Source organism: Sciurus carolinensis, chromosome X, assembly GCF_902686445.1.
Source record: "Sciurus carolinensis chromosome X, mSciCar1.2, whole genome shotgun sequence".
In the NCBI taxonomy this organism is placed as follows: domain Eukaryota; kingdom Metazoa; phylum Chordata; class Mammalia; order Rodentia; family Sciuridae; genus Sciurus; species Sciurus carolinensis.
This window is the reverse complement of record NC_062232.1, coordinates 12662129-12685776: the sequence shown is the minus strand read 5'-3', so window position 1 is coordinate 12685776 and position 23648 is coordinate 12662129. Positions and strand designations below refer to the sequence as shown.

The 23648-nt window shown below is 35.8% G+C and overlaps 1 protein-coding gene and 1 non-coding gene across 7 annotated transcripts in view; both read right to left on the bottom strand.

The window, feature by feature from the left end:
* Positions 1-23648, bottom strand: part of Reps2 (RALBP1 associated Eps domain containing 2) — a 208361-nt gene that overhangs the window by 167492 nt on the left and 17221 nt on the right. The window contains exon 1 of one of the 6 annotated variants that reach the window (XM_047535937.1): positions 14575-14697. The exons of the other annotated variants lie outside the window; for them this stretch is intronic. The gene's annotated coding sequence lies outside the window, so the exon portion shown is untranslated. Of the gene's footprint in view, positions 1-14574; positions 14698-23648 lie in introns of those variants that run through there. 6 annotated transcript variants of the gene reach the window in all.
* On the bottom strand, positions 5164-5236 carry Trnaa-agc (transfer RNA alanine (anticodon AGC)). Its single transcript has one exon. It is a non-coding gene; the product is annotated as a tRNA-Ala (tRNA).

The following is a 23648-nucleotide window of genomic DNA, read 5'->3' as shown; positions in this document are numbered from 1 at the left end:
GACTGATATAAAAGCATGCATATACACATCTCATCAACTTCTATTATCTCAGTCTCTAGATTCCAGTGTCCTACTAACTGATACCAGTATGTAGTACAGAAAAAAATCTATTTTAATCTAAGAGAATTGGAAAACTTCCAAAGAGCACTGACCTGAAAAATCTTGACAGAGCAGAGGAAATTGATTTTCTACCAAAACCATGGAGAGGATTAGACTCAGATTTAGGCCAATAAAAGATTTACATTCCATCCAAGTCCCAATATAACATGATGCACAGAAGAAAATACGCTCATGAGCTGACATAAGCTGACATACATTAGAAAGTTCAAAATAAAAGTCAGCTCTTAAGAATGCTATTCCCTAAGGTAAAAACACAACATATAAATTGCATTAAGATTCCTTGATAGAACATAGCATATCAGTCTTTCAAACTGATTTTAATAATAATTTTTATTCTCATTCTGGACCATTTCAAAAAGAAATGGTTGGGGATACAGCTCAGTGGTAGAGCACTTCCCTAGCAGCTATAAGGACCTGAGTTCAATCCCCAACACCAGAGAGAGAGAGAGGAAAAATAAAAGACTGTCCACGAATCCTCAGGATCAGAAAATAGCACTGATCATTCATTTATAATGACAAAAAAATTCTTAAAATAAATAATAACTTAGAATTACAAAAAAATCCAGCTTCCTAACATTCAAATACAGGGAACAACCCCCCCTTTCCACCATCCATATAGACAACTGTGTGACTGCCTTGTTTTTATTATAACATCTATTAATTTTGGTAAGAAAAAACTGTACCCTTCTATACGTAAGAGCAAAAGCAGTACTAGTGACCAGCTTGACCTTGATTGCTCTGGGCACCTACACTGGGCAGTGTGACATGAGAAAGCAAGTCTTCCCATCAGGGTTTACTTATTCTGGCTACAGTGAAAATTAAAGCTGCCTCTTTGACAAAGTGTTTTTTTTTTTAATATTTTTAGTTGTCGATGGACCTTTATTTATTTTTATTTATTTGCTTATATGCGGTGCTGAGAATCGAACTCAGTGCCTCGCACATGCTAGGCAATTGCTCTACCACTGAGCCACAACCCCAGCCCCCTTTGACAAAGTTTTTAACTTTTACAAGTTTTCTTCAAATCATGGATTTCTTTTCAATCTTTCCTATGTCAAAGAAAAAATATGATGCACATGGCATCAAGTCAACAGATAAAGTAAAGAAAAACTATCACTGTATAAATGAAGCATGACACTGGGACAACAGGAATCAAGAATGTGAGTGAGTCAGCCTCCGTGTAGAATTGGTCACATCTAACTAAACACTTTGGAAAGAAAAAGGAAAATACTTGAAGAGAGGAAAAAGCTCTAAGCCAATGCAATCAAATGTGGTTAAAAGTGATAGGTTGATTCCTGAGGTGGAAACATTTTTGATTTCATGGTTGCACGATTACACACAGTAAATCCATATACTTCAGTAGTCCATCAGGGCCCTTTTATGCCTCAAAGTACAAAACCAAGTGTAATGAACAAAAGCGTAGTTGAACTTCTTTAAGAAGAGAACCAGTTAACATTATCAAGTTTCAGGAAAACTTAACCTAACCTCCAAGATAGCTAGAAAAAAACTTAGTTCTGATTCGTTTAGGCAAAGCCCCTTCCCAAAAGCCAAACTGATGACACCACACATTAACGGCAAGGAGCTACCTCTCAGCAGAACTTAATGTAAAAAAGGAAAGGCTACCTGAGCACACACCTGTAATCCCAGCTACTCAATAGGCTGAGGCAAGAAAATTGCAAGTTCAAGACCAGTCTTAAAAGCTTAGTGAGACCAAGTCTCAAAAAGGGGGTGGGGAAGAGGATGTAGTACTGTGTCTCTGGGTGCAATCCAAGATAGAAATTCACATAGGGTATTGGTGGCGCACACCTGTAGTCCCCAACTTGAGCAGCTGAAGTAGAAAGATCACAAGTTTGAGACCAGCCTCAGCAACTTAGTGAGGCCCTAAGCAACTTACTAAGACCCTGTCTCAAAAGAAAAAAAAAAAAGGACTGGGGATGTAACTATGTAACTCAGGGGTAAAGCATCATTGGGTTAAGTCCCTAATACCCAAAAGAAAAAAAATCCTCTCTGAGGCACATTATAATTAAAATGTTTAATATACCGAACAAGGATAAAATATTAAAAGCTGCAAGAGAAAAAAGGCAGGTCACATTTTAGAGGTAAACAAACTAGGCTTTCTATTATCTCTAAGCCTGGATTCTAAAAACCAGGATGGCTTGAATAATATTTACCAAATGTGGAAAAGATAACAGGTGTCAACCAAAATTGCTACAATCAGTAAAGTTATCCCTCAGAATTAAAGATGAAATAAAAACTTAACCATGCTAAAAGAAACTAAATGAGTTCATAACCATGAACCAACACTACAAAAACATACTTAATGAAATAGTATAAATAACAGAATGAAAAATAAAGTGAGAGTCCACATATGGTTGAAATCTCACTAGAAGAAGATGAATAAAAGGAGAATCAAGTCTGAATTAAGTATTAGAAATAATCAAAATGGCAGGGAATAAAATCATCTCTATATAATAACACTGAACATAAATAACCTAAGCTATTCGACCAAAAGACATAGATTAGCAGAGGGAATTAAAAGAAAAAAAAAAAAAAAAAAAGACCGGCATGGTGGCACAGACCTGTAATCCCAGCTTGGGAGGGCACATAGGAGAATAACAAGTTTAAGGAGAGACTTGGCCACTTAGTTAAATCCCGTCTCAAAATAAAAATATAAAGGACTGGGGATGTGGCTCAGTGGTTAAGTGCCCTTGGTTTAAATCCCTGGTATTAAAAAAAAAAAAAGAGCCAATCATTTGTTGTCTATAAAGACTCAGAGGCAAAGACATCTACCATTCACAGGCTAAAAGTAAAAGGCTGGAAAAATATATACCATGCAAATGAAGACTGAAAGCAAACAGGAGAAGATTACTCTCATATTTGACAGAATACACTTGGAAGTCAAAATGAATAAAAAGAGACAAAGCTGATCACTTTATATGGCTAAGGGATTCATCCAACAAAAAGTTAAAATGATTGTAAATATGTGTGCCACAAATGTCAGTGCATCCATGTACCTAAAACAAACCCTACTCAATATAAAGAACACAATACAATACTAGGTGACTTCAACACAACTCTCTCACCAAGAGAGGTCTTCCAGGCATAAACTAAGTAAAGACGCCTCAGAACTATTAATCAAATGGGCCTAACAGACATCTATAGAATATTTCCCATCATCACTGAAATCATGTTCTTTTCAGCTATACATGAAACCTTCTCTAAAACAGACCACATTTTAGGACACAAAGCAAGTATTAGCAAATACAAAAAATAAAGATAATTCCTTACATCCTGTCAGATCATAAAGGAATAAACTTATGGAGGATCATGAGTTCAAAGCCAGGCTCAGCAAAAAGTAAGGTGTTAAGCAACTTAGTGAGACCCTGTCTCTAAATAAAATACAAAATAGGGCTGGGATGTGACTCAGTGGTCGAGTGCCCCTAAGTTCAATCCCTGGTACCTCCCCCAAAATTAAAATCCCTAACAAGATAAAAAAAAAATAAACCATTTAACATGGAAAGATTGAATGATATACTTTTGAATGAAAAGAAATCAAAAATTCTGAAAAAACAAGTGAGAACAGAGACAGGACATCAAAATCACTGGGACAGTATCAAGGCAGTTCTAAGAGGAACATTTGTAGCACTGAGTTACAAAAGTAAAAACAGAAAGATCCCAAATAAATAATCTAATGTTATCCATCAAAGCCCTACAAATGCAAGAACAAATTAATTCCAAAATCAGAAGATAGGAAATACTAAAGATCACAGCTGAAATTAATGAAATTGAAAATAGAAGTACAAAGGATCTACAACACAGTGGGTTCTTTGAAAAGAAACCCTTAGTAAAACTAACCAAAAGACAGAGAAGACCCAAATCAATAAAACTAGAGATGAAAAAGGAGACACTTCTAAAATTCAGAGGATCATTAGGAACGAATTTTGAAACTTTACACTGTAATAAACTGGAAAATATACAAGATATTGATGAATTTCTAGACACATAAGACCTACCCAAATTGAACCAAGAGGACATAGAAAACTTCTTTAGAGCAATATCAAGCAATGAGATTGAAGCAACAATTAAAAGCCTTCCAAAAATAAAAGCCCAGAACCAGAGTCTCAGCCAAGTTCTATCACACCTTTAAAGATGAACAAGTGCCAATATTCCTCAAATTATTCCATGAAATCAAAAGGAAGGAACACTCCCAACTTCATTCTATAAAACCAGTATCACCCTGATACCAACACCAGATACACACCAAGGAAAGAAAACTACAGGCCAATATCCTTGATGAACACATATGCAAAAATTCTTAATATCAGCAATCCACATTCAGAAAGAGCTTAATAATATTGTACACTATGTCCAAATGTGTATCATTCCAGTGATACAATGTTGATTCAACATATGAAAATCAATGAATGTAATTCACCACATAAATAGAATTAAGGACAAGAATTATATGACCATCTCAATAGATACAGAAAAATTTAACACCCATTAATGTTAAAAAACCCTGAAGAAACTAGGTATAGAAAAAACTTACCTTAACATTATAAAGGTTATATATTACAAACACAAAGCCAAAATCACACTGAAAGGAAAAAAAACTGGAAGAATTTCTTCTAAAATCAGGAACAAGAAAAGGATATCCACTCTCACTACTCCTATTCAATATAGTTCTTAAAACTCTAGCCAGAGCAATCAGGTAAGAGAAGGAAATTAAAGGGACACAATCAGGAAGTCAAATCATGTTTGCTAACGATATGATCCTTTATCTTAAGGACCCAAAGAACTCCACAAGAGAATTGTTGAGCTGATAAACAAAGTCAAAGTAGTAGGATACAAGATCAATATACAATATACTCCAATGAATCTGCAGAGAAAGAAATCAGGAAAACTATTCTGTTCATAGTAACTTCAAAACAAAACCACTTGGGAAATATAATTCAGGAGGTGAAAGACCTTTACAGTGAAAACTATTAAACGTTGAAGAAGACCTTAGAAGATGAAAAGATCTCCCAAGCTCTTTTTCTTGGGGGGCGGGGGTGCTGGGGATTGAACCCAGGGCCTTGTGCATGCTAGGCCAGCACTCTACCAACTGAGCTATATCCCCAGTCCCCAAACCTCCCATGTTCTTGAATAGGCAAAATTAAAATTGTCAAAATGGTCATACTACCAAAAGTGACAAGCAAAGATTCAATACAGTGCCCATCAAAGTACCAATGACATTCTTCACAGAACTAGAAAAAAAAAGTCCTAAAATTCATATGGAAGAATAAAAGACCCAAATACTCAGAGCAAAACTAAGCATGAAGGACAAGGCTAGAGGTATCACAACACCTGATCTCAAACTATAGTACAGAGCTATTAAAAAGAAAACATGGTATTGGCATAAAAACAAACATGAAGATCAATGGAATATAATAGAATACACAGAGACACATCCATATAAATACAATCATCTGACCAAAAACATACAATTAAGATAGCCTTTTAACAAATAGTGCTAAGAAAAGTAGATATCCATATGTAGAAGAATGAAGTTTGATCCCTATCACTTACCCTGCACAACAGTCAACTCAAAGTCATTCAAAGACCTAGGAATTGAATCAGAAATATGAAACTACTAGAAGAAAACATAGGGTGACCACTCCAACATACTGGTACAGGCACCAACTTCCTTTAGAACATTTAAAGTTCAAGAAATAAAGCCAAGAATCAGTAAGTAGGATGCCATCAAGTTAAAAGCTTCTGCACAGCAAAGGAAATAAGAGCATGAAGAGAGAGCCTACAGGATGATGGGAAATCTTTATGAGCAACTCCTCCAACAGGAGATTAATATCTACAATATCTAAAGAATTCAAAAAATGTAATACCAAAAAATAATAATAACCCAATCAATAAATGGGCAAATGAACTAAGGAGACATTTGTCAAAAGTAGAAATGCAATATCCAACAAAAATGATCAACATCAACAAAATGATCAACATCCTTAGCCATCAGGGAAATGCAAATCAAAACTACACTGAGATTTTATCTCACTCCAGTTAGACTGGCAATCATCAAGAATATAAATAAATATAAATAACAAGAATATAAATAAATATAAATAACAATAAATGCTGATGAGGATGTGGGGGGAGGTACACTCAGGCATTGTCAATGGGAAAGTAAATTAGTACAACTACTCTGGAAAGCAGTATGAAGATTCCTCAAAAGACTAGGAAGGAAAAAAGAAAAAACTAGGAAAGGACCCACCATTTGATCAAGCTACCCCACCCTTTGGTATTTATCCAAGAGGAGTAAAATCAGCATACTAAAGTGATACACACATACCCCATGTTTATAGCAGCACAATTCACAATAGCCGTATTATGGAACCAACTTAGTGTCCCTCAACAGATGAATGGATAAATAAAATATGGTATATATTTATACAATGGAGCTATCTACACCCAGTTATAGAGAAGAATGAAATTGTCATTTACTGGTAAGTGAATGTAACTGGGGAACATCATGCTAGGTGAACTGAGACTCAGAAAGTCGAGAATCAAATGTTTTCTCTCACACAGAAACTACAGAGAAATAAACAATTCAAAACAGGGAGGGATTTCATGAAAATCAAAAAGACACTGGAATGGAAGAACAAGATGAAGGGTATAGAAGGAAGGACAGGAAAGAGGAAGAACTGCAGAATGAAACTAACAGAATTATGCTATGTGCATGTATGAATGTTACAATGAATTCCACTTTTATATTTAAGTAACATTACCAATTTTAAAAACAATTTAATGCCGGGGGCTGTGGCAGGTGCCTGTAAACCCAGCAGCTTGGGAGGCTGAGGCAGGAGGATCAAAAGTCAGCCTCAGCAACTTAGCAAGACCCTGAGCAACAGTGAGACTCTGTCTCGAAATAAAAATAAAAAGGGCTGAAGATGTGACTCAGTGGTTGAGCGCCCTGGGTTCAATCCCCACTACCAAAAATAAATAAATAAATAATTTGATTAATCAATAATAAAGAAGATCAACAGAGCAGAGGAAGGAGATCAGGAGGGAGGAGGGAAGAGAAAGAGGTAGTACTGGAATTGAAATAGAGCAAAAACTATGTTACATGGATTTAGGAAATTGTTGAAATGAAGCTTGCAATCATGTAAAATTATAATGTCCCCCCCCCAAAAAAAAAAAAAAGGAAGGGCTCCTACAAGAAGTGTCCATGGAGACTACCCAGTCCTTAAATACCTTATGCTTTGGCTGGCATTCAAATATCAAATGAGCAATAAAAATAAAGAAAATTGAAGGGACTTAGGAAAATTTAAGAATTCAGTGTTTGATACAGGAAGACTGTCCAGGAAAAAAAGAAGGCTAGTCCATCTTAAAAACCAAATCACTGAGGCACACTGGCACACGCCTGTAATCCCAGAGACTCAGGAGTCTGAGTCAGGGGGATCACAAGTTTGAGGCCAGTCTCAGAAACTCACCAAAACCCTGTCTCAAAATAAAATTAATTAAGTGTTTAAACATAGTTCAGTGGTAAATTGTCCTTGGGTTAAATTCCCAGTACCCCCACGTCCCCCCAAAAAATTGGTGGTAGTTTACCTGCCTAGAATGCATGAGGTCCTGGGTTTAATCTTTAGCACTGCCAAAAAAATACTTCAAAGCAGACAGAATGACTAGCAGGTAGAGGAGCACAGATAGGATGAATAACTTCTAATGCTTTGTAGCACAGAAAGATAACTAGAATTACAAGAATTATTTCAAAATAGCTACAGAGAGTATTTTGAATATTCCTAGCTAAAAATTAGGAAATGATAAATATTTGAGGTGATGGTTATGCCAATTAAACTAATCTGTATAAATGTACTGAAATATCACACACATCTGATAAATGCACAATTATATGTCAATTGAAATTTTTAAAATATTTACTACCCTAAATGAAGTATTTATATTATGGATTTTATATTATTTTTATGTTACAAAATATTTTATTTTGCACAATATTTAGAAAAGTAAATTTATATTTCATTCCCATTGTTAAGTGATTTGAAAATTTTAAAGTATGAAATAAGTGTTTAGAATTTTGTAATATGAAAAGCAAGTATAATTTATAATTTTGCAACTATGTGAAGTGAGGATCCTACACATATGATAACCAGTCTCTAAAATTACCCTCAATGGGGCTCAGGCTGTGGCACAGTGGCAGAGCGCTTGCCTAGCACAAGTGAGGTCCTGGGTTCAATCCTTGGCACCACATAAAAATAAATAAATAAATAAATAAATAAAGTTGTCCATCTACAACTAAAAAAAATTTTCTTTAAATATCCCCAATGATCTGGACCTTATAATATTCATGACATCCTTGTATCGTCTTGTTCCCATTGTATCAGTGTTGTCTGTGTGATCAACAGTATAAGGCAGAAGTGATAAGATATGACCTTTTGAGATTACATCATAAGAAATATTGTGGTTTCTGCCTTGCTGTCTCTCTTGGATCTCTGAGGGAGGCCAGCTTCCATGTTATGTAGGCACTCAAGCAGTCCTAAAGAGAGGCCCACGAGAGCAACTTAAAGCCTCTTGTCCACAACCATATGAGCACACCATCATGGAAGTAAATGCTCCTGGCTGAAATCAGACCTTCAGATTGCTATAGTCTGAATGACAACTTGATAGCAACTCAAGGGTGAACCTGAGTCTTCTCCTGTACCCCTGGTTCTCAGAAACTATGTGAGAAAATAACTATTTGTTATTTGAAAAGTACTAAACTTTGAGTAACCTGTTACACAGCAACAGTTAACTAATACAACATATAAATGCTATAAATCTGGAATTGCTTTTACTTCTTATGTTGAAACTAATGCCAGAGAGGTAGTAAGACACATGGCAAGAAAAGTATTCTGGAAGCAAACAGATATACTTCAAATTTGAGGCCCACTTCCCACAAACTGATGATCTTGGTCAAATTACTTAATTTTAGCCTCAATTTCATTATCAAAAACAAGATGGTATAGGAGTATCAACTTCATATAATACTTATTTTTTTATTGTAAACAAATGGGATACATGTTGTTTCTCTGTTTGTACATGGAGTAAAGGCAATATATAATACTTATTTAAAATCAAAATATATAAAAAGAGCTTGGTGCCAAATTTTTTAAAAAATGACCCTTGATTTATAAACACAACTACAATTAAACTGAATGTTGAATCCTACGGAAGTTCAAAAAGACCTTGTTTCCCATGGATGCAAGGAAAGACCTCACAACTACTGCCAGGCTCAGCCAAATGGTTATAAAATAAAATGCCATCCTCTATGCTAAGGTTTTTATATAATTTATTCCATTTAATCTTCTCAACACCCCTACATTAATAAGGATAAACAAAGTTATACTATTTCACAGGGTTTCCTTTTTTTTTCTGGTACCACGGATTGAACTCAGGGGCACTCAACCACTGAGTCACATCCCCAGCCCTATTTTGTGTTTTATTTAGAGACAGGGTCTCACTGAGTTGCTTAGCACCTCGCTTTTGCTGAGACTGGCTTTGAACTCGTGATCCTCCTGCCTCAACCTTCTGAGCCACTAGGATTGCAGGTATGCACCATTGCGCCCAGCTGTAGGGTTTCCTTAGCCTTAACACTACTGACATCTGGGGCCAGACAATTCAGTGTTGTAAGGGCTGTCCTGAACACTGTACCCACCAGATACCAACAATCCCTCCCCAATTGGGATCATCAAAAAACCTCTCCAGACACTGCAGATGTCTCAGGGCTGGAGTGCTACATTATCTCTGCTTGAGGGCTACCATACTAATGTATCAAATAGTCACCAAATTTTAAGGCCTTAAAATGACTTTTTCCTTGTTTATACTACAAAATCTATTGGGGTTCTGCCTAACAGCATTTTCATTCTGTATCCAGGTTGATGGAGCTGTGTGTACTTGGAACATCACCCATCATAATAGAAGGAAAAGAGACAAGGCAAACCACTTGTTAGCTCTTAAAGCTTTTGCTTAGAAGAAGGCATGCATCACTTCCTCTTATGGCCACTAGCACAAGCAAATCCATGGCCAAAGTTAATATCAAGAAACACAGTGAAATTTTTTAAGCAACAATACAGTCTATCAATTCCTAAAACCTCTAGAGGAACTAATATGTTAAATACAAAGAAAGATGTGAACATCTGTGAACAGGTGACTAATAAAACTCACACCACTGCCAATAAAACCAAGATTCAAACCATAACTCCCCAACAAACAAAAAGAATACTCTGCACTTTAACACTGGTTGCAAACTGTGTTCTACAGAAGTAAATAGTTTCTAAAAATGCTTGAGGGGTTCTGCCACATTTAATTCAAATTATATCTCAGCTCTCTGACTTCCAGGCATATACTCAAGAAAGTAGAAAAACATGTCCACATAAAACCATGTACATGAATGTTCACAGCAACATTATTCATAACAGTTGAAGGTAGAAACAACCTAAATGTCCATCAACAGGGGAATACACAAAATGTGGCATATCCAAAAAGTGGACTATTATTTGGCCATAAAAAGGAATGAAGTATGGATAAATGTTATAATATGGATGGCTCAGCCAGGCATAGTGGTGCACATCTGTAATCCCAGCAGCTCAGGAGCCTGAGGCAGGAGGATCAAAAGTTCAAAGTCAGCCTCAGTGACTTAGCAAGGCCCTAGCAAATTAGTGAGACCCCATCTCATCATGTACAGCCACAGGAATGGGATCAAAATTGGAATGGGTTGCACTCCATCTATGTATAATATGTCAAAATACACCCTACTGTCATGTATATCTAAAAATAACACATAAAAAATAAAATTTTTAAAGAAGCACTGGGGATGTAACTCAGTGGTAAAGTGTCCCTGGGTTCAATCTGTAATATCCAATAATAATAATAATAATAATAATATAATAATAACTATTTAACATATGTAAAAGCCAGGTGTGGTCATTCACATCTGTAATCCCAGCTACTTGGGAGGCTGAGCCCAGAGGATCACAAGTTCAAGGCCAGTCTAGGCAAGTTAGCAAGACCCTGTCCAAAAAAAAATTAAAAAAACAAAAAGGATCGGGGCAGGTGCACACCTGTAATCCCAGTGCCTCGGGAGACTGAGGCAGGAGAATCATGAGTTCAAAGCCAGTCTCAGCAATTTAGCAAGACCCCACCTTCAAAATAAATATAAAAAAGGGCTGAGGATGTGGCTCAGTGGTTAAGTGTCCCTGGGTTCCATCACCAATACAAAAAAAAAAAAAAAAAAGTGGAGGGCTTGGGATGTGCTATGGCAGATCACTTGCCTAGCAAGCTAAGTGGGAGAAACAACAGACCACATACTACACTATTCTATTTGTATGAAATTGCCAGAATCATCAAATCCCTAGACACAGAAAGTATATTAGTAACTGCAGAGGACTTAAGGTTAAGGAACTGATGGGCAAATTGGGGAGTAACTACTTAAGGATTTGGAAGTTATTTGTTAGTGGTGATGAAAATGTAAACTACAACAATGTTCTAATATTAACAACACAGTTCTATAAATTATACTGAAAAACCACCAAATTATACACTTTAAATAGGGTAACTTATATGGTACATGACTTCTGTGCTAAATAACATTATTACCAAAAAAAGTTGTCAGAACAGACATAAAGTGTTTGTTTACCTTTGTAAAGGTTGTCATACCTTTTTTTTCCAGATCACTGTAAAGTAAATGTGCAATGCAATTTTTGCCTACAGATAAAGATAATCAATAATGTCAGGGTACAGTGCTTGATCATATTTTGAAGAACTGCTTTTCCCACAGGGGAAAAAGGAGAAAATGTAATTGGAAACAAAAGACGGTGGACAACCCACATTCACAAACGTGGTAAGGAGGTGAAAATGAATTTGAAGATTCACAAAAAGTGTTTGGCAGTTTTGCAAGATAATGCCTATCACAGAACCAAATACCAACTACCTCTCCTTTTGTGTATTCTTTCAGCATTCTGTTAGAGAAAATTAAAAGGTTACTAAAACTACTTTAGTGATTAAAGAGACTACCCACAATCAAATAACAGATGAAAACGATGCTCTCACATCATAGCAAATTCCTTACCACATTTTCCAAAATAATATGCTGGGGGAAAGCCAGATAGGATGTTTCATTTAAACCACCCTGCAATCATTTTGCCTATTTTCCTCCACATTCTGGGTCCCAGCCATGACTGACCCAGTTTCACTGCTAAATCTCAGGTCAGTTCCCACCGGATAAGCCAGAGAACAGCTCCACAAGAAAGTGTCAGAGTTCCAATTCCCAGGAGACAGCCAAATCCCCACATCTGCTCTACAGAGTATTATGGCATGGGAAAAGGAGGAGGTCATGTCACAATGTCTGGGGAAACTTCTCTGAGAGTATTACTGATCTCTACCACAATTCATAAGAAAACAAATGGGACTTTTCTCCCTTCCCATGGATTTAACAATGTTCTACATGAATGCAGCCCATCACAACGCTCAAATGTCATTTCTTCTTAAATTCCTTAACATTCCACCTGAAATCAAATTCTTATACAAAAGTCAAAAGAAACTGCAAAGTTCTTTGTAGGGCCCCGTACATAAGCCAGCAGGAAAGCATTCCCTTGCAATCTTCAGGTTTTTTTCTTTTGTTTTGTTTTTGCTTTGTGGATGCTGGGGATTGAAACTGGGGCCTTTCACATGATAGGTAAGCGCTCTATCACTGAGCCACATTCCCAGTCCTTCAGGGTTATTTGTAAAGATTTTCTGTGAAAAGCACTTAAGTAGGAAACTGGTTTCCTAAACTGTAGTCACAAAATTAACCTATGATACCTCTTATAATCTGCACTCCATTCGAGAAAGAGTTGTTAATTTTTTTTTTTTGCAGGGACCCTTTGGTAGTATGTAAAGCCTTCTGGATGCCTTTTAGGAATATTATTTTTAAGTACAAAATAAAAGAGGATAACAAGGGAAGCCATTTTCTCAAAGCTATTAAAATATTAAAATGCTAATTTGTGATACAGTAATATGTATATATATATTTATGGTATTAAAAATCAAGAACTATCAGTAACTAACACTACCAAAATTTTGAAGTAGTGATTAGCATAAATGATATTTCAAGATATCTGCAACAGCTGTGATACAATATGAAATATCTGTGATTTACTGAAGACAAAGTCACAGGTAGGGATAACAGTACTGTATGTCATTGCATTTATTAATAGAAAAAACTGCTAAATATCAAAGTGAAGGTGTACTTTTTCTCTATCTGAGATTAAGAGTCCTTGAATTCTATTCCAGAGATCCTTAGAGATCTGAGAACCCTGGTAAAGAACCCTGTACTAAAAAAGAAAATGAGTACTATTTGAGGTAAATCATTCCAGAGGGATACCAATTCGAAGATGTCTACAAATACTATTTAGTATGTTTTCCTCATAATGACAGATACAAAAGAATGGTTCTTTTTTTCCATGCTGTGATTGCCTGAAACCATAACATAAGAAACAAATGTAAGTTAATTAACATAAATAATAAATATTAAATAAATGTTAATAAATAAACAAACCTGGGATAAAAGAAATACCCCTATGCACTTTCCTTCTGGACTTTTTTTTTTGACATAAATCCTGCTGATAGACTTGGCTGACTTCCTAGAATTTTTCTGGACTAGCCTTTAACCATGGGAGAGGAAAGCAAATTTATACTACCCACAGAATGATTATCCTCCACCTGCATCTTACACTTCTTGAGATTGTTCTCAGATTTCTTAATCAATATTGAAGCAAGAAAAAAATCTCTTGTGGCTACAAATTTTGGCATGTTTAATGGTATCCATGGAAACGTCCTAATTGAAAACATTCAGTTCCCATTGGATCATCTTATCCCATGAAGTATTTAAGAGAATTCATTTAAATCCTCCCACATATTTGACCCTATAAAGAATCTCACAGCGTGAGGTAATACAGTATATGGTATGTCAGAAAACCTCTAATCTGAACATTCAAAATAATTCTAGAGAATTGTTTTAGGCACTGAAATCCCTGACCTAGGATACATTTACAACACTTGATTAATTTAGCATTTTGTCTAATATGAACAGCATGCCAAATTTGACTTTCATTGCATTAAAAACTAATTATTTATTAACTTACACCATATAAGATAAGGTATTAGAAGCTGGGAGCTACTTGGCCTCTAACCTTTCCTCATAATTTTGCCTCATGTTTAAATGCCTCACACTTTCTAGATAGAATCAACATTACTTCTCCTATTTTAAAGATCCAGTGCTACAAAATAAATACAGGATCATAAAAGATCCAGCTCTCTTATCCAAGGAACATCTGTTTTGTGTTATCAATCCTTACCAGGGGAGGAAGGTAGAGAATCAGATGCTGACCTTTAAAAAAGACATTTTATCTTTTTATACCTGTCCTTCCTTACCTGTAAAATGGAGGTTAGGCTGGCATGCCCCTCTTCTACCAAGAACTTATGAGGATTACTGTAATTGAATCCAACCTTAGCCTCACCACTTCAGCTTCGCAGCAATGCCGATCCTCCTGTCAGAGCTCAGAGCATCCTTTTGAAGTCAGCAGGAGTGGCTCAAGGAAAAAAAAAGAAAAAGAAAACACAAGGGCACAGAAGGAGCATGGAAACCAGCCAAAGCTGACAGAATTTCAATAACCTAGGATTTGAAAAGCTGTACAAATATATTATTATCAAGATGTTTCAGCGTGTTATTATTATTAGCTTACTTTTATTGAGTAAAAGGTCTTCTGTGCTCACTCCAGATGGCCAAAAGAACATTAGGAAATGATTTCAGGATGGTGCTCAGTAATCCAAAACAAGCCAAAAGTTGAACCTCCTGCTATTTGGACAACCCATCACCCACACAAACAGCAAAGAAAATGAAGTGTTCCTTCTTTCCTTCAGGTTTTTATCCTAAGTGGATCATAATTACAACAAAAGAAAATGATAAATATCACAATCCCAATATTACATTTGTTGCCAATGTTGAACTGAATTTGAAATAGAAACTTTCATTTCATCACTGCCCTATAAAAAAGGGCAACTACCCAGGGACCACCACGATGCAGGCAGCCTAAGCCATATGGAAAGACTGAAGAATGATATACCACATGAGAGAAACTGGTCACATGCACTGAGGAGCCATCAATAAGAGTGAAGAAACCACCCTGAAAGTGGAACCTCCGGCCCCATCTGCCCAACCAACACCATGTAGAGCAGAAATGAACAACCTAGTCCAGACTTTCCCCAACCCCTCACCAACAAAACCGTGGGAATGGTTATTGTAAACCACTGAGCTCTGGGATAAGCTTTTAGGCAGAAATAAAACAGACAACCATCAAATTTTGAATGCCCTTTGACACCAAAGAAATAACAGTAAGATAGCATGAGTATTCTTCAGATAAGACTAGAAAGTTCCTTCCATCTGTCTCAGGACCTCAAAGTCACATGTCCTTAATCATCAGGCAGAAGTGAGTTTCAATGAGAAATGGAGAGTCTTACTTCTGGCCATCCTAATAGGAACCATTAAGGCATTATAGGCACTAATGGCACTCACTGAAGTTAAGATCTCCAAGAGCAGGAAGCCTGGAGTAAGAAACTAACAGACCTGCTGAATCTTCAGGTAAAAAGCCTCCTGCCTCAAGGAATCCTTCTCAGGTTCATGAACACCAGAGAAATCATACAAGCTGTTATGGGCATGCAATCTATCTGTGTGCTATTTTCAAGAGCAAGAGACTCACAGGCTACTCCTGGTATGTCTGTCTATCTGTCTCTCTTTTAGAGCCCACCTAAAACCAGGGATCTGCTAACAGTCCAGGGGACTTGTCAATTTTGTCAAGGAAGTGAGTCACCCAACACCACACAGCAAAGGACTAAGTGGGTCACCTGGGTGATTTTATTGAGTATTTTTTAAACTATAGTTATTTCTTCAGCTCCAACCAAACCAGGGCATAAGGCCACACTATCTATAGATTATGGTGCTATTAAAATTAGTTCTGGGGGTTGGGGCTGTAGCTCAGTGGTAGAGCATTTGCCTAGCACGGTGAGGCACTGGGTTCGATCCCCAGGACCACATGAAATAAATAAAGGTGTTATGTCCGTCTATAACTAAAAATGTTTTTTTAAAAAATTAGTTCTGATAAATAATCCTAACACAGTTGTAAGTCCTTGAAGAACACTAAAGAATGTCACTAAAAATAAGGAGTGCTTTCTACTCTGCAAAGTATTATACAATCCTATCCCAAAGCACCCTTTGGAGAGAATTTAATTTTACTCTCACTTTACAGACCAGAAAATAAGAATATATAGACTACAGCATGAAAGTGCTTTATGAGCCATGGGCCTCTAACACTGCTAAAATTTATTCCAGTTGATCTGTATCTATATCTATTGAGCCATGTACAAAAGCACAGCTAATGTGAGTGGCTATATCCAACAGGCAGACATAAGAGGCAACTTAAACTTTCGTCTGCCACCCCAGAGGAATAATTTGACCTCTTGGTATTTATCTTCTCCAAAATACCCAGAGATCATTATCAAAGTAATGATTATTTCTGTTAACTTCCAGAATAAAACTGTTTTCCTTACCAGAAATTGAAGTATATTGTAACTCATGCCAAAATCCAGAAATTGCCTTATTATTCAATGGCAAATAATTTTTTTTATCATACTTCTGATATGTGAGCCAAAGTCAAGTCACAGACCAGATAATACAGAAAACTGGTGTTTATTCTACAATATTGTGGTAGCATATAAAATAAGATTACCAGGGGCTGGGCAAAAAAAAGTAGAAATGCAGTTGCTTGGAGGGTACCATTTCTGTATGGGATGATAAGAAAAATCCGGGAAACAGATGTCAGTGAAGGTTGCATAACATTGTGAATGTACTTAATGCCACTGAACTGCACACTTTAAAGGGGTTAAAATGGTTGATTTTATGTATTTTATAACCATAAAAATTTTTAAATACTTTTTAGTTGTAGGTGGACACAACTTTAATACTTTTTAATAAAAGTATTAAAATACTTTTAATTTTATTTATTTATTTTTATATGGTGCTGAGGATTGAACCCAGTGCCTCACATGCAGTAGGTGAGTGCTCTATCACTGAGCTACAAACCCAGCCCAAAACCATACAAATTTTAAGATAAATACTTGCATGAAGAAATGAAAGTCAAAAATGGTTAAATCATACATTCACATTTCAATGATAGAAAATGACTCAAAAGAAAAGTTAAAACAGTTTGGGTTTCTTGTTAGGTACATTCAATCTGAACAGTTTTAGAAACCCTTTCAATCATGATTTTTCAATCTAGACACTTCTGTATGAAGTTTCACAATATTGATTATTCTGATATGTCATATCTAAAATTACTTCAGACAAATGATACTTTAACCAAACGATCAAAATTACAATCGCCAATGTAAAGCAAATAACATCATATGCCTCCTGATGCATTACATTAGAAGAATGTCATTGATACAGTACTCCAGACCAAAAAATACATAATCTAAACAAGAAGAGGTATCAACTAAATCTAAATTTGATACAGTGTATGAAATAGTGTCATGAAATGTCATTGTTTAAAATGTCAATGTGATGAAAAGACAAAAAAAAAAAGCTTATAAGAACTACTCCAGATCAAGGGAGACAAAAGAGTCATGACAATAAATTCAATGTGATCCTGGATTTGATTCTTTATCAGGAGAAAAAATATTCCAGCAAAGAACATTTGGGGGATGACTGATGAAACTGGCATACAGACTGCATGCTAAATTATTCTATTGATATTACATTTTCTCAATTTGAATAGCAGTGTATGTTTATGTACAGTTTTCAAATGCATCAATGGACAACTGGAAAACTTTATCTTGACTAGATATTATAAAGCTTAAGACAAAAAAATTGTATGTAAATGCTATAATATAGTTTCTCACACAGTTATGGGTTAGGGACTCTGAAACTGTATATACATTAGAATTAGACAAATAGGTAAAAATATTAAGTATTAACTTTAAACTGTTATGGCATAAAAGAGCATGATATATGGCAACCTAATGTCAAAATGTTGAGTATATAGCAATATATAAATACAGACATATATAGTGCTGGATGTAATGGCGCACACCCATAACTCCAGCTACTCAGGGGCCTGAGGCAGGAGGATCTCAAGTTCGGAGCCAATGTCAGGAACTTAGCAAGACCCTGTCTCAAAATAAAAAAGGGCTGGGGATGTGGTTCAGTGGTTCAATCCCTGGTACCAATAAAAATAATTAATGGTCTGGGGATGAGGCTCAGTGGTTAAGCATCCCTGGGTGGTTTAATCCCTGGTAGAAAAAAAAAGTAAATATTATGCTAAGTGAAATCAGCCACAAATGACCACATAAGATTTCATTTCTATGAAATGCCCACAATAGGTAAATCTACAAAGATAGGAAGTAGAATTCCTGGTTGCCTAGGAATGGTAGGGTTGGGGATAACTGCTAGCAAGTATGGGGACATTTTTGTGGGGTGATGATAATATTCTGGAATTCAATAGTGGTGAGTCATAAAACTATGAAATATACTAGACCACTGAATTGTATGTACACTTAAAATGGGTGAGTTGTGTGGTATGTGAATTATATCTCAAGGCATTATTTTAAAAGTCAGAAAACAAGAGACAAAAGAGAAATTATATTTTCAAAAATAATTGCATGAATGCTTCAACCTTGATTGTGTTAAGTATATTAAATCCAACTTGGGGAATGGATAGCATGTCATCTTAATCATATGCAGGATTTATTAAATTAAAATAGCACAATCAGTCCAGGTGGTTTGGTTCAGATTATTAAACTGTCAATGTTTATATGCTGGCTGAAAGCCCAAAAGTAGAAAGCGATATGGTTAGAAATAAACAGCTGGGGGATTATAATTACTGACCTAGCAAAGAAAACATGGTAACTAGTAAAATGATAAAATTCATTTCACTCCCTCACCTGGGAGAGGGCCATGAATATTTTTGTTAGACAAAAAATAGTATGGGTATAGAAAAAGAGCTAAAATCAAGTATATATGAGATAGGCCACAGTGCATGAAATCTAGCTTGTGAAATAAACACACTTAGTAGGACAAAGGAAAATAAAATGCATACCAAAAGAGAAGTCATACACATATGAATGTTTATGTGATCTGTTTTATTATTCGGCACAATCTCCCATTCGAGATGTAGGTTATAGAGTAGGGGCAGCAGCCTTTTTCACTAAACACTTCACGTTCTAGAGGCTAGACAGTTTGTTACAACTATTCAACTCTTCTTGTAGTATAAAAGCAGCCATAAACAATATGTAAACAAATGAGTGTGGTTGTATTTTAATAAAGTTTTGTGTATAGAAACTGAAATTTAAATTTCATACAATTTCCATGTGTCACAAATTATTCTTCCTTTTAGTGTTTTCCAATCATTTAAAAATGTAAAAACCATTCTTAGTTCATAAAGTATACAAAACATAGTTGACCGTATGAATTTGACCCACAGGCTATTTTTTGCCAATCCTTGATTAGAAGAATGCATTCAGTATAACAAACATTTCAACATACCGGTAAGCAAAAAGGACCAACCAAGTCCTACACAGCACAAAATTACCAGAAACTGCAAGGTCTACTAATCAGTATGCCAACTCTGGGAAATAGTGACAAAAACATTGAGGAACATTTATAGAAATATTTTATGAGTTAATACACAAAAAGTTCTAAGAGTAGTACTGGATACACATAAAGCAACTCATAAATTTTTTTCTAATATTATCAGCAACAAAAAATTCATACTGACTCCAACAGACAAGGCAAAGGCAATGATTCCATTCCTGCAGTAATACAATGCATATCAGAATTAGAGCTAGTGTTTTTACGTTTAATATTCCAAGCCATGGTATTTCTCTCTTAAAATTCTCAAAACTATAATAAATTTTATTTAAATACAGGAAGCTATTATTTACATATAAATTTCTAGAAGAAAGATGAGAGTATGACACAAAGCTTGAGAGTTACTGCTCTAAGAAATTGTCCAAATGATATTCCAAAGGAAAAATTAAGTTTAGGGTCAGAAACTGTCCTTGGCTACATTCTGCAACCAGCAGGCAGATCTGACCTTTACCAAGGAACTGTTCCATTTAAAAACCTACAAGAAGGTGTTATTTGATCAACACCTCAGAGTTCATCTATTCAACCTGACTGCTCTCTACTTCTTGGTTTATAAGCACAAGGCATATAAGGTAGAACCATGTGTTCAGGAGTGAGAAATTACCCCCATTGGCCCCCTATGTCAACCTGGTGCCCCACACCCTGTAGCACCAACAGAAACAGGAGTGAAGCCTTTTACTTATTACCATGAGAGATGGATTCAATCATTGTATTGACATGACCTGCAAGAACTGCTTGTAATTCATAATTAAACAGAGCACCAGTACTGCTTTTTCTAGATAAAATAACATTTTGAGAGAGAAAAAAACAATGCTCATTTTGATTTCACAACTTTAAACAATGGAATGTTGGGAAACTGCTCCTGACAAAGCAGCCTGCTATACATTCACCCAGCCACCTGTCACTAACATCATTCTTGAACACAAAGGGCTATTTTATGCAGTACACTACAGAGATAGATAATATCCCATTGCCATGGCAACAAGTTTTCCAGAAGATATGTTAATCCAAGAAGAATGCAAAAAGGAACAAAGCTATTTCTTTGCATTTGCCTTTAAAGTATATGAGGAGGATTCTAAGTTTTTTAAGGCCTTAGGTAGCTCAATAATAGCTCCTTAGTGGGTTTGAGTAAAATACAAAGAAACCCTCAGTATATGCAAATACACCAATAGCTATTTTATTATATAAATTTAAGCCATACAAGATGATATTCTGACATATATATCTACACTGAACTTATAACTAGAGGAAAGCAATTTGACATATTCATCATCTTCCATGTTATCATGAGAGTGGGGAGGTAAAAGCAGTTAAAATCTATTCTCTTGACAAATTTTTAATATTATCCTGCTATATACTAGACCTCTTATTTATCTGACATAACTGCATATTCCTGTCTCTGACCTACATTTCCCCTATTTCCTTCCCCTCCCTGCCTCTGGTAACCATGGTTCCATTCTCTGTGTCTATACACTCAACTTCTTTCCCCAGATTTCCCATGTAAATGAGATCATATTTGTATTTCGGTGTCTGGCTTACTACAATTAGCATAATGTCTTTCAGGTTCATCCATGTTGTTACGAAATGGCAGTATCTATTTTTAAGACTGAATAATATCTGCTGTATGTATATATGAGTATGTATATGTGGGTGTATACATACACCCTACATTTTCTTTATCCACTCATCTTTGACACATTTCTGTATCTTGGCTACCATGAAAGTTCTGCAATGAAGATTATCTCTTAGATATATTGATTTCATTTCCTTTGGGTACATACCTAGAAGAAGAGAGATTTCTCCACATCATATGGTAGTTACATTTTTTTATTTTTGGAAGAACCTCCCTATTGTTTTCCACAATGACTATACTAATCTACTTTCCCAGCAACAATATACTACCAAGGTTTCCTTTTCTCCACACTCTTGTCAGTATTTGTCTATCTTTTTGAGAATGGTATTCCTAAATGGTGTGAGGTGGTATCTCATAATGGTTATGATTTGCAATTTCTCTGATGATTAGTGATGTTGCAACCTTTTCATACATCTGTTTGTCATTTGTATGTGATCTCTGGAAAGATGTGTATTCAGGTTCTTTTTCAATTAATTGGTTTATTTGTTTTCTTAATATTGACTTGGATGAATTCCTTATATTTCTTCTATTAATGCCTTATCATATTTGGTTCATAAATATTTTCTCCCATTCCATAGGTTTCCTATTAATTTCATAGTTTCTTTTGCTGTGCAGAAGTTTCTTCAGGTTTATGAGTCCTGCTTATTTATTTTTGCTTTTGTTGACAGCACTTTTGTTATATTATCCAAAAGAATCCCTGTCAAAGTCAATATCAAGTAGCCTTTCTCCCTTCTAGGAGTTTCAGTTTCAAGTCTTACATTCAGGGGTTTTATCCACTTTCAGGTATTTTTGTACATGGTAAAAAATGCATTTTGAATTTTTATATGGTATTAGATAAGGTTACAGTTTCGTTCTTTTGCATGTAATATCCAGTTCTCCCAATATCATTTATTGAAAAAAACTATTCTTTTCCCCTTGTGTCTCTTTTGTGGCCTTGGACGGGGCACAGTTGCACATGCCTGTAATCCCAGGGGCTAGGGAGGCTATGGCAGGAGGATCGCTAAGCAACTCAGTGAGACCCTGTCTCTAAGTAAAATACAAAATAGGGCTAGGGATGTGGCTCAGTGGTTGAGTGTCCCTGAGTTCAATCCTCAGTACCCTACCCCCAATAAATTAGTTGGGTTCATTTCTAGACTCTCTATTCTTTTTCAGTGGCTTAGATGTGTTTTTTATGCTAATACCATACCCTTTTGATTATTATTTCTTTGTAGTATAATTTGAAATCTGGAAGTGTGATGCTTCAGCTATTCTGAGTCTTTTTTGATATCATGAATTTTAGAATTGTTTTTGCTGTTTCTGTGAAAACTGTCATTGCAATTTTGATATTGTATTGACTCTGTAGATCACATTGGATCATACAGACATTTCAACAATAATTCTTTCAATCCACAAAAAGAATATCTTTCCATGTATTCTTCAGTGTTTTTGTTTGTTGTTTGTTTGTTTGGAGTTTTTATGGTACTGGGTATTGAAACTAAAGGCAGTCTATCACTAAGTTACATCTGAAGTCCTTTTTTATTTATTTTGAAACTGGATCTTACTGAATTGCCAATGCTGACCTCGAACTTGTGATCCTCCTCATCCTCCAGTGTAGCTAGGACTGCAAGAGCATACTACTGCATCTGTCTTCTCTCTTCAAATTCTTTCATCAATGTTTCATAGTTTTCAGAATACAGATCTTCAGTTCCTTGTCTAAATTTATTTATGTTTTTTTTTTTTTCTTTTGCAGCGCTGGGGATTGAACCCAGGGCCTCATGCTTGTGAGGCAAGCACTCTACCGACTGAGTTATATCCCCAGCTCTCCTTGTCTAAATTTAATCCTACGGATTTATTCTTTTTTCAGTGTGTGTGTGGGGGGGGTACTGGGCATTGAACTCGGGGGCACTCAACCACTGAGCCACATCTCCAGCCCCAGTCAAATATTTTGCATTTTATTTAAAAACAGGGTCTCAGTTGCTTAGTGCCTCACTTTTGCTGAAGTGGATTTGACCATGCAATCATCCTACCTCAGCCATCAGAGCCACTGGGATTACAGGCATGTGCCACCACTCCCAGCCATATTTTATTCTTTTCATGCTATCGTAAGTGGGATTGTATTCTTGGTTTATTTTTAAGATAAATCATTACTGGTGTAAAGAAATATGACTGATTTGGGGGGTTGGGGATATAGGTCAG